General features: G+C 43.6%; 1 protein-coding gene across 3 annotated transcripts in view; it reads right to left on the reverse strand.

Moving 5' to 3' along the window:
* The window catches only part of LOC127584987 (BTB/POZ domain-containing protein 8-like), a 106,293-nt gene extending 102,781 nt beyond the window's left edge, over positions 1 to 3,512 (reverse strand). For all 3 annotated transcript variants that reach the window (XR_007958455.1, XR_007958454.1, XM_052042078.1), the window contains exon 1: positions 3,089 to 3,512. The gene's annotated coding sequence lies outside the window, so the exon portion shown is untranslated. The remainder of the gene's footprint in view (positions 1 to 3,088) is intronic.
* Positions 3,513 to 9,192: the final 5,680 nt, after the last annotated feature.

Consider the following 9,192-nt stretch of genomic DNA (forward strand, 5'->3'; position numbering starts at 1 on the left):
TGAATGAGGTTAAGGAACAAAAGCCAGGTTCTGCAGGGATCGGAAAACAATGACAGTATTGCTGAACTAGTGTTCCTCTGATTTGAATTTTTGCCCTCAGGACAATTTAGGGGTTGATTGGAAGAGCAGCAATGGAAAACAAACAAAGTCTCATTATGTCATGCAACAATACCAAGCATCTTGGTAGGTAGTGTTTCTAAACCAGAACAGGAATTAGGGTTTAAGTATCAATACTATAAGTATCTAATCAAATGACAGCCTGTGCCTTCATTGGAAGATAAAGTTACAGATTTCTGATATGCCAGCAGTTATTCCAATATTCCCAACCCATTTACTGGGAGTTGGGGGGGGGGGGGGGGGGGGAAGAAAAGAGAGCTGGGAAAGACAAGTCTGCAACAGGGCAGGGTAGTTAAGCTACTGTTCCACAGAACTAGAAACCCAGATTCAATCCTGACCTCTGGTGCTGTCTGTGTGGAGTTTGCAGATTCTCCTGTGACATATGGATTTCCTCCCACATCCTAAAGATGTGCAGGTTGACAAGTTAGTTGTCCTTAGTGTGTAAGCGAATGGAAGAATCTAGGGGGAGTTGATGAGACTGTGGGGAAGAATAAAAGTGGTTGGTTGATGGTCAGTGCAGACTTTGCTTTCATGTTCTTTCTCTACGACTATTGCAATTACAGAGGCCTGTTGCCTGCATTTAATGTTTACAGTGTTAATTACTTCTGCCACTCTGGACTTCTGTAGTACGTAGTGCTGTGAATTAAAGTGCAAGTAGATAATCCCAGTGCAATACTAAGGGAAGGCTGCATTGTCAGCAAAGTATTAAACCAAGGCCCACTGTTCTCAACTGGATGAGAAAGATCCAGTGGAATCATTTCCTTCTCTTTCCCCTTCCCCCAAAAGATTTCTGGCTAGTGTTTATTTACCAAAAACAAAAATGATCTGGTCACTACTACCATTGCTAGTTGGGGGAGCTTGCTGTGCACAATTTGATTACACCACCAAGTTTCACATTTCCTTACAACATGGAAGCTATTAATTCTATGCTCCCACTCAAAGCAAGCTCAAAATGCCTATTGACTGCTCACCTGGCAACACAAGGGCATCTTAGACTACAGCAGCCAATTAACCCACACATCTTTGGAATGTGGGAGGGAACCAGAGCACCCAGGGAAACCCATGCAATCATAGGAAGAATGGCAAGGGTCATGATCTAACAATTCTTGAACAGAAATGACAGTGGTATCTTCTGCACATCTATTGCCTGTAAAGGCACCGTAGGAACAACATTTTTTCCCTTTTAAACATTATGCCCTTCTCGCAGAATTCTTTTGCACAGACAGGTTACTTCGCCCTGTTAAGGTCTCCCCCTTCCATTTAGAAGTGTTCCCACATATCCAAACTCCAACTATGGAAACTCCAAGAGTTCTTCTGCAGACAACTCCATCCACACTTACCACTGACCCTCCACTTAAACATTAAAATTAACTTGCATCATTTAACTCTGCTGTAATAGTAAACATCTTTTACACTACAGATCAGACTACATTCCTACCAATGCAGAAATACACCTAGCATTCTAAAGGAGACCATTGATCCTGTATATTTGATATCCTAACCTCAGAACCAAGACAGTTGTTCCCAAAGAACTATTGCACTGGAACAAGGGTTCCAGCACAACCAAAGGAGAACAAACAATTGTTAGAGAGTCAGGTAATTCACCATCCCGTACATTGGGGGTTGGGAGAGAGAAAATAGATTTCAGAGTCAGATTACCTATCTGCAAACAGCAAGGAACTGACTAGTAGGAGTTTAGCAGCAGTCTTGAATGGTAGCTGTTACTAAACAAAAGCATGAAAGCTTATGCACACAGCAAGCTACATTGACAGCCCTCCAAGAATCAATTAATACTCCTAGCCAAGGAACCCCAGAAAGAAGTTAACAGGACAAGCTACATGACTAAATGAAACTGCTATTGAAAAAAATCTATTCCTGTGATATTTATCTAGGCAAGCTCAACTGTAGCTTTTCTCCCTTTTAAACCCCTATCTTCATCCAAATTCAATTGGAAATGGGCCTTTCAAACTATGTTTAGAAGGGCTGTGAGGACCAGCCACATTCAGCACTGCAAGGATAGCTTTGATGCAAAGGAACATCTTCCCTGAAGACAAGTGTGTTTAAGAACATGCATAACTGTTTAGACCATAATTCAATTTTCCCTCCCCAACCCCATTTAAAATTCTCATATCCCAATTTAAATAAAGCCAAGTTTTGCATTGCTAATCCTCTCAAACTATCAGCCAGCTTCCACTTAACTTGTAGCCAATTAGATAATTGAATTCCCAGCCCAGACACCATCACTTAGGAGACATCTTTAGGTTCAGCTAGTCATTGAGGATGCAAGCAAAATAGAAATGCAACAACGTGTTGTTCAACCACAAACTACAATCAGATGATGGACTGCAAAGATATTACCCTTCCCCCCCCTTCCAAATGGAATAAATTCAAAAGGGAGGGAGCAAAAATAATGGATAAGGTTTTGCACCCATCCTCTGCAGGATTCAATTAAATGAAATTCAGTTTCATTATGAAACAGCAAATAGGAAGGAGCAGACTTTACTGACATGTTTAGATAAAAATCAGCCACAAGATAATTCACAACTGAAAGACATTCCATTTTACAAACCAGAAGCACATAGCATGCTAGAGCACCTAAACACAGACACGATCTGCAAGTTGCATGGCAACATATAGATTGCAACCTTGGATAAGGCAATTGGTCTTGTAACAGAAAACAGGTTCAATTAAGAGGAGGGGTGTGCACAAGGTCCTTCATGGTTCCATCTCACAAGAATCAAGTACAGCTTAATGAGGCTTTAATAAAAATTTACATTGAACAGTTGTGCTCACCACAGTGATACAACTCATCTATTTCTAAAAGAGTAATTTCAGGCTGCTAGAAGCAGTTAAAATCATGTTCCATTGCAGCACCTGTACACCTTGCAGGGAGCACTACTTAACTCATCCACCCCTACACTCAGGACATTAAAATATAAACAGCCACCACATCAGCCAGCAGCAAACTTACCTGCAAGTGTGCCTCCCTGCTTCACAAAAGACAGACTGCTTCCAAAACACAGCACAGCTGGGTGGAGCTCCACACTCCTGACAGACAGAATTAGATAAGTGCAGCCCTAACTGCATCAGCAGCCTCACAAATACTGCCACAACAGCCAATCAGGAGCCACCTCAAATCCTAACCAATGAGCTAATCGTTCGATATGGACAATACTGTGGATTAGAGTGTCCAATGGGATGGGGCCCAAACAGAACATGAATTTTTTTCCCCTCCCCCCTTCAACATCAACTGGACACACATCACCCATCTGCTGTCTCCTGCCAGTTCATTTTCACTCATTTGGAAACAGCTGCTCCATGCATCACCTCCAGCTCATCCGCGACAGGGCTGGCAGATGGTAACCGGCCCCTGAGTCTGAAGGTTGTGAGTTCAAGTCCCACTCCAGGCAAACTCTTGACTGCGTGATCTTGTCTGAGGCCCCAGCAGGACCCTGCGAGGGTTCTGCACCATCAGAGGTGACGTCTTTTAGAGAGACGTCAAACGGGGACCCTTTCTGCTCCGTCAGGTGGACGTAACAGATCCCACAACGACTGTTCCGCATAACAAGAGAATTCTCCTCAATGTTCAGCACAATGTCATAGTGTTATAGAGAGAAACAGCACAGAAACAGGCCCTTCAGCCCACAGAGTCTATGCCAGCCATTGACCACCATTTACTCTAATCCTACATTAATCCTATTTTTTAAAATTTTTCCTGCATTCTCATTAACTCCACCAGATTCTACCCCTCACCTACACACAAGGGGCAATTTATAAGATAAGATATTTATTTACTAGTCACATATACATCAAAACACACAGTGAAATGCATCTTGTTGCATCTTCCGGCGCCAACATAGCATGCCCACAGCTTCCTGACCCATACGTCTTTGGAATGTGGGAGGAAACCAGAGCACCCAGAGGAAACCCTCGCAGTCACGGGGAGAACGTACAAACTCCTTACAGACAGCGGCAGGAATTGAACCCGGGTCAAATTAACCTACCAACCCGCACGTCTTTGGGATGTGGGAGGAAACCAGAGGACCCAGGGAAAACCCACCCTGTCACAGGGAGAACATGCGGACTCCACACAGACAGCACCTGAGGGCAGGATTGAACCTGGGTCCCTGGCGTTGTGAGTCAGCAGCTTTACCAGCTGCGCCACTCTGCTTATCCCTAAATTTACCAAATGAAAACATAGATTATCTGGTGGTTTATGGGAGTTTCCTGTGTGCAAGTCGGCTGCTAAGTTTCCTGTGTTACAATAGTGAGCACATTTTATTCATGTTAAGGTATTTTGGGATGCCCTGACTTTGTGAAACACAGCATAAAATGCCAGGTTTTATTTTTCTGTTTAAAGGTGCTGGACTTTAACCCACTAAGCTCAGAAGAGACCCATTGGAGGGCCAAAATTCAAAGCATTGTGAAGGGATTTCTTCTCATGGAGGGTGGTGAATCTCGGGAGTTCTCTGCCCTGGAGGGTTGCAGAAGCTGGATCATTGGGTTAAATAAAGGTGGGTAAATGTTTAACAGGGAATTGACGGCTTGGAGGAGCTGGTATGGATGAGGCCTAGGCTGGCCACTTGATGGGCACCTCATCCACCACCCTGAACATTTAATCCCGACACCACTGGCGCACAGTGGCTGCTGTGGGTACCATCTACAAAATGGACTGCGGTTCCTCCCCCAGCACCTCCCAAACCCACCACCTCAGCCACTAAGGACAAGGTTTTAGTTTTTGGTGTTGGTTTATTATTGTCAAAACTTGTCTTGCGTACCGATCATACAGGTCAATTCATTACACATTGCAGTTACATCAGGTTAGTACAGAATGCATTGATGAAGTACAGGTAAAAACAATAACAGTACAGAGTAAAGTGTCACAGCTACATAGAAAGTGCAGTGCAGGTAGACAATAAGGTGCAGGGTCACAACAAGGTAGATGGTGAGGTCAGAGTCCATCTCATCGTATAAGGGAACCGTTCAATAGTCTTATCACAGTGGGGTAGAAGCTGTCCTTGAGCCAGGTGGTACGTGCTCTCAGGCTCCTGTATCTTCTACTTGATGGAAGAGGAGAGAAGAGAGAATGACCCAGGTGGGTGGGGTCTTTGATTATGCTGGCTGCTTCGCCAAGACAGCGAGAGGACAGGAGGAATACCACCTCCAGCAGGTTCTCTTCCAATTCGCACATCATCCTGAGTGGGATTATATCACCGGTCCTTCATCGTCACTGTCTCTACATCCTGGAACTCCCTGACCAACAGCATTGTGGGAACACCTTCACCAGGAGGACTGCGGCGGTTCAAAATGGCGGCTAACCGCCACCTTCTCAAGGGCAAGTAGAATCGTGCAAATAAGTGCCAGCAATGCCCAGATCCTGGAAAATGAATAAATAAAGAAGGAAATTGCTGCACCATTGGGATCCTGGAATTCTCTTCTTGAACTTTTCCGACCCTCTTCCTCTGCCTCCTCCATGAAACTACTCCTAAAACCTCCCTCCTTGACCAAGCTTATTGTCACCTGCTCTCACATATCTTTGCACGATTTGGAGTCAATTTTTGTTTGATAATGCTCCTGCGAAGTACTTCGGGTTATTTTTGTTGTGATCAACATGTTGAATAATTCGAAGCAGTCGCCGTTCTTTCTTTCACTTTGGGACGTCATGTTACAACTCTACAGGTCATTGGTGAGACCACACTTGGAGCATTGGTATTGGTATTGGTTTATTATTGTCACTTGTAACCAAAGTACAGTGAAAAACCTGTCTTGCATACTGATCGTACAGGTCAATTCATTACACAGTGCAGTTACATTGAGTTAGTACAGAGTACATTGAGGTAGTACAGGTAAAAACAATAACAATACAGAGTAAAGTGTCACAGCTACAGAGAAAGCGCAGTGCAGGTAGACAATAAGGTGCAAGGTCACAACAAGGTAGATCGTGAGGTCAGAGTCCATCTCATCGTATAAGGGAACCGTTCAATAGTCTTATCGCCGTGAGGTAGAGGCTGTGCACAATCCTGGTCACCCAGCTATAGGAAGGATGTCATTAAGCTGGAAAGGGTACAGAAAAGATTCACGAGGACGTTACCGGAACTGGAGGGCTTGAGTTATAAGGAGAGGCTGGATAGGCTGGGGGGTTTTTTCCCTAGAACGTGGAAGGCTGAGCGGTGACAGAGGTACGTCAAAACATGTGGGGCATAGAGAAGGTGCATGGTCACAGTCTTTTTTTCCAGGGTAGAGGAGTCTAAAACTAGAGGGCTTAGGTTTAAGGTAAGGTGGGAAAGATCTAAAAGGGAGCTGAGGGGCAGGTTTTTCACACAGAGGATGGTGGGTACATGGAACGAGCTGCCAGAGGAAGCTGTAGAGGCGGGTACAATTACAATGTTTAAAAGGCATTTGGACATTCATAGATAGGAAATATCTCCTATCTCTTCCCTGCATCTACCTATCACTTTGTGCCCACCCCGCCTCCCCTCTTTTGTCCACCTATCACTGCTCTGCTTTTCCCTCCTATACATTGGGCTTCCCCTTTTCCTATCTTCAGTCCTGAAGAAGGGTCCCGACCCAGAACGTTGACCGCCTGCTTTTCTCCACGAATGCTGCCTGGCCCGCTGAGTTCCTCCAGCATTATAATGTTTTTATCATGGACAGGAAATGTTTAGAAGGATATGAGCCCAAAGCAGGAATATAAGACTAGCTTGGATAGACATCTTGGTCAGCATGGACAAGTTGGGCCGAAAGGCCTGTTTCCTTGCTGTTCTCCATAGAGGCATTAAGTGTTGCTTTCATCTTAAGTTTTGAGTATTTCTGGGGTATCATTTTTGCTTGCTGATTCAAGATATGGTTTCTAGGTTTCAGATCAAAGGGTATTTGTAGTTGAACTGATTGACTTGGACACCTGTCTCAGGGAAGTCCACTAATTTTGGTACATGATCTCTAAGAACAAAGTTGCTTTTTAAAGAAGTTAAGAGAGGAATCCGGTTGATCAGTTTACAAAGATGAATGCGTTAGACACTGAGTCCACAGCAATGAAGCATAAAGTTAATGCCCAAAGCGTTGACAGAGTAACATCAAAAAGCTTTGGTTTTTGCAGAAAGAGAAGAGCAAATCTGGAAATCACCTAAAAACTGTTAAGGCTGGGGTTCAGCTGACAATTTATAAACTAATAGATTTTTAGTGGGCCAATATATTAAAGCTGGGCCCAGGCATTTAAGAGAAATATCAGCTAGTTCATCACTGAGCATTGCTAGCCATGGCTCAGTGGACAACGGTCTTGCCTCCTTATCAAAAGGCTCTTGAGTTCAACACCCAGATCCGTACTTGAGAGTAAAATTCCAAAGTAATATGACTGAGAGAGTTTGTTTTTTATTTATTCTTCATACAACATAATTCAGATTATCTGGTCATGATGCTGTCTGTGGGATTTTGCTGTGTGCAAATTGGCTGCCATACTTACTGCGTAACAAAAGTTCTTACACTTCTAAAGTACTTGTTTGGCTGAAAATGTGCTTTGGGATGTAGTGAAAGGCGCTATAGAAATGAAAGTCTTGACTTCCATGTCAATGGGTTTGATGGCCTGTTCTTGTTCTCCTTAATGAAAATGATCCAGTCACTCTCTTCTGCTTAAAGTAGTTTCCAGTGCCTGGTCTTGGTAAACTCACAGGTCCGGCTTGGAAAAGACTGAATCCTGGGTTCAGATTTTTTATTATATAATAAAATTATTCCAATTTATTTGTTATTAATTAATCATCATGTGTGATTATTAATATAGAGTATTGTGATTTCAAGTATGATTTAACATCGTGTATTTAGTAGTACTCTTACCTTTTTGATTCATGTACTCCGTATTTTCTTTACGGAATGAATAAAAATATTGTAAAATGAAAGGAAAAGACGGAATGCTCTGTCCTGGGTGAGGGTAGGGGGTTGCAGCAGGTAGTGTTACTGTCTCACGGCTCCAGCAACCGGGTTTTGATCCCGACCTCCGGTGTTGTCTACGTGAAGTCTGCATGTTCTCCTTGTGACTGCGTGGGTTTCCTCCAGGTGCTGTGGTTTCCTCCCTCACCCTAAAGATTAACTGGTCGTTGTAAACCTTCCTCAGTATAGGTGAGTGACAGGAGAATCAGGGTGGATCTGTTGGGCATCTGAGAGAGAATAAGTGGGGGATTGGGACCAATGGAATTTCTCTGGTGAACAGATTCAGATTAGTTTATTGTCATATACACCAGGGTGCAATGAAATTCCTTGCTCGTGTGAAGTTCACAGAGTAAACAGTGTACGTGGTCACAATAAATACAGCAATGAATGCAAAACTGCAGAACGGTGCAAAGATTGTAGTGCAATCTGAGGTAGTGCAAGAAGAAATGTTACAGTGACAATAATGGAAGAGGTAGAACTAAGAGTCTGAGAAAGTGGCAGCACCACTCTGGGAAGGAGATGTGAAAGAGGTGTTTGGTTCAAGTCTGGTTGTCTGGGCTTTCAAGTTCCTCTATCTTCTTCCAAAACGTAAAAGAGAGAAAAGGGAATAGACTCAGTGGTATTGGTATTGGTTTATTATTGTCACTTGTACCGAGGTACAGTGAAAAACTTGTCTTGCGTACCGATCATACAGATCAACTCACTACACTGTGCAGTTACATTGAGATAGTACAGAGTGCATTGATGTAGTACAGGTAAAAACAATAACAGTACAGAGTAAAGTGTCACAGCTGCAGAGAAAGTGCAGTGCCATAAGGTGCAAGGTCACAACAAGGTAGGTCGTGAGGTCAGAGACCATCTCATCGTATAAGGGAACCGTTCAATATTCTTATCACAGTGGGGTAGAAGCTGTCCTTAAGCCTGGTGGTATGTGCTCTCAGGCTCCTGTATCTTCTACCTGATGGAAGAGGAGAGAAGAGAGAATGACCCAGGTGGGTGGGGTCTTTGATTATGCTGGCTGCTTCACCAAGGCAGCGAGAGGTAAATCCTTGGTAAAGAGTCCTGGTGTCCGTGGGCTGAATGGCCTGAGAATGCCATGAGAAAATAAATTAGGGAACTGTATCATAGCACTGGGATTTCTCCTCTTGTTTTGCA

Source organism: Pristis pectinata, chromosome 31, assembly GCF_009764475.1.
Source record: "Pristis pectinata isolate sPriPec2 chromosome 31, sPriPec2.1.pri, whole genome shotgun sequence".
Lineage (NCBI taxonomy): Eukaryota > Metazoa > Chordata > Chondrichthyes > Rhinopristiformes > Pristidae > Pristis > Pristis pectinata.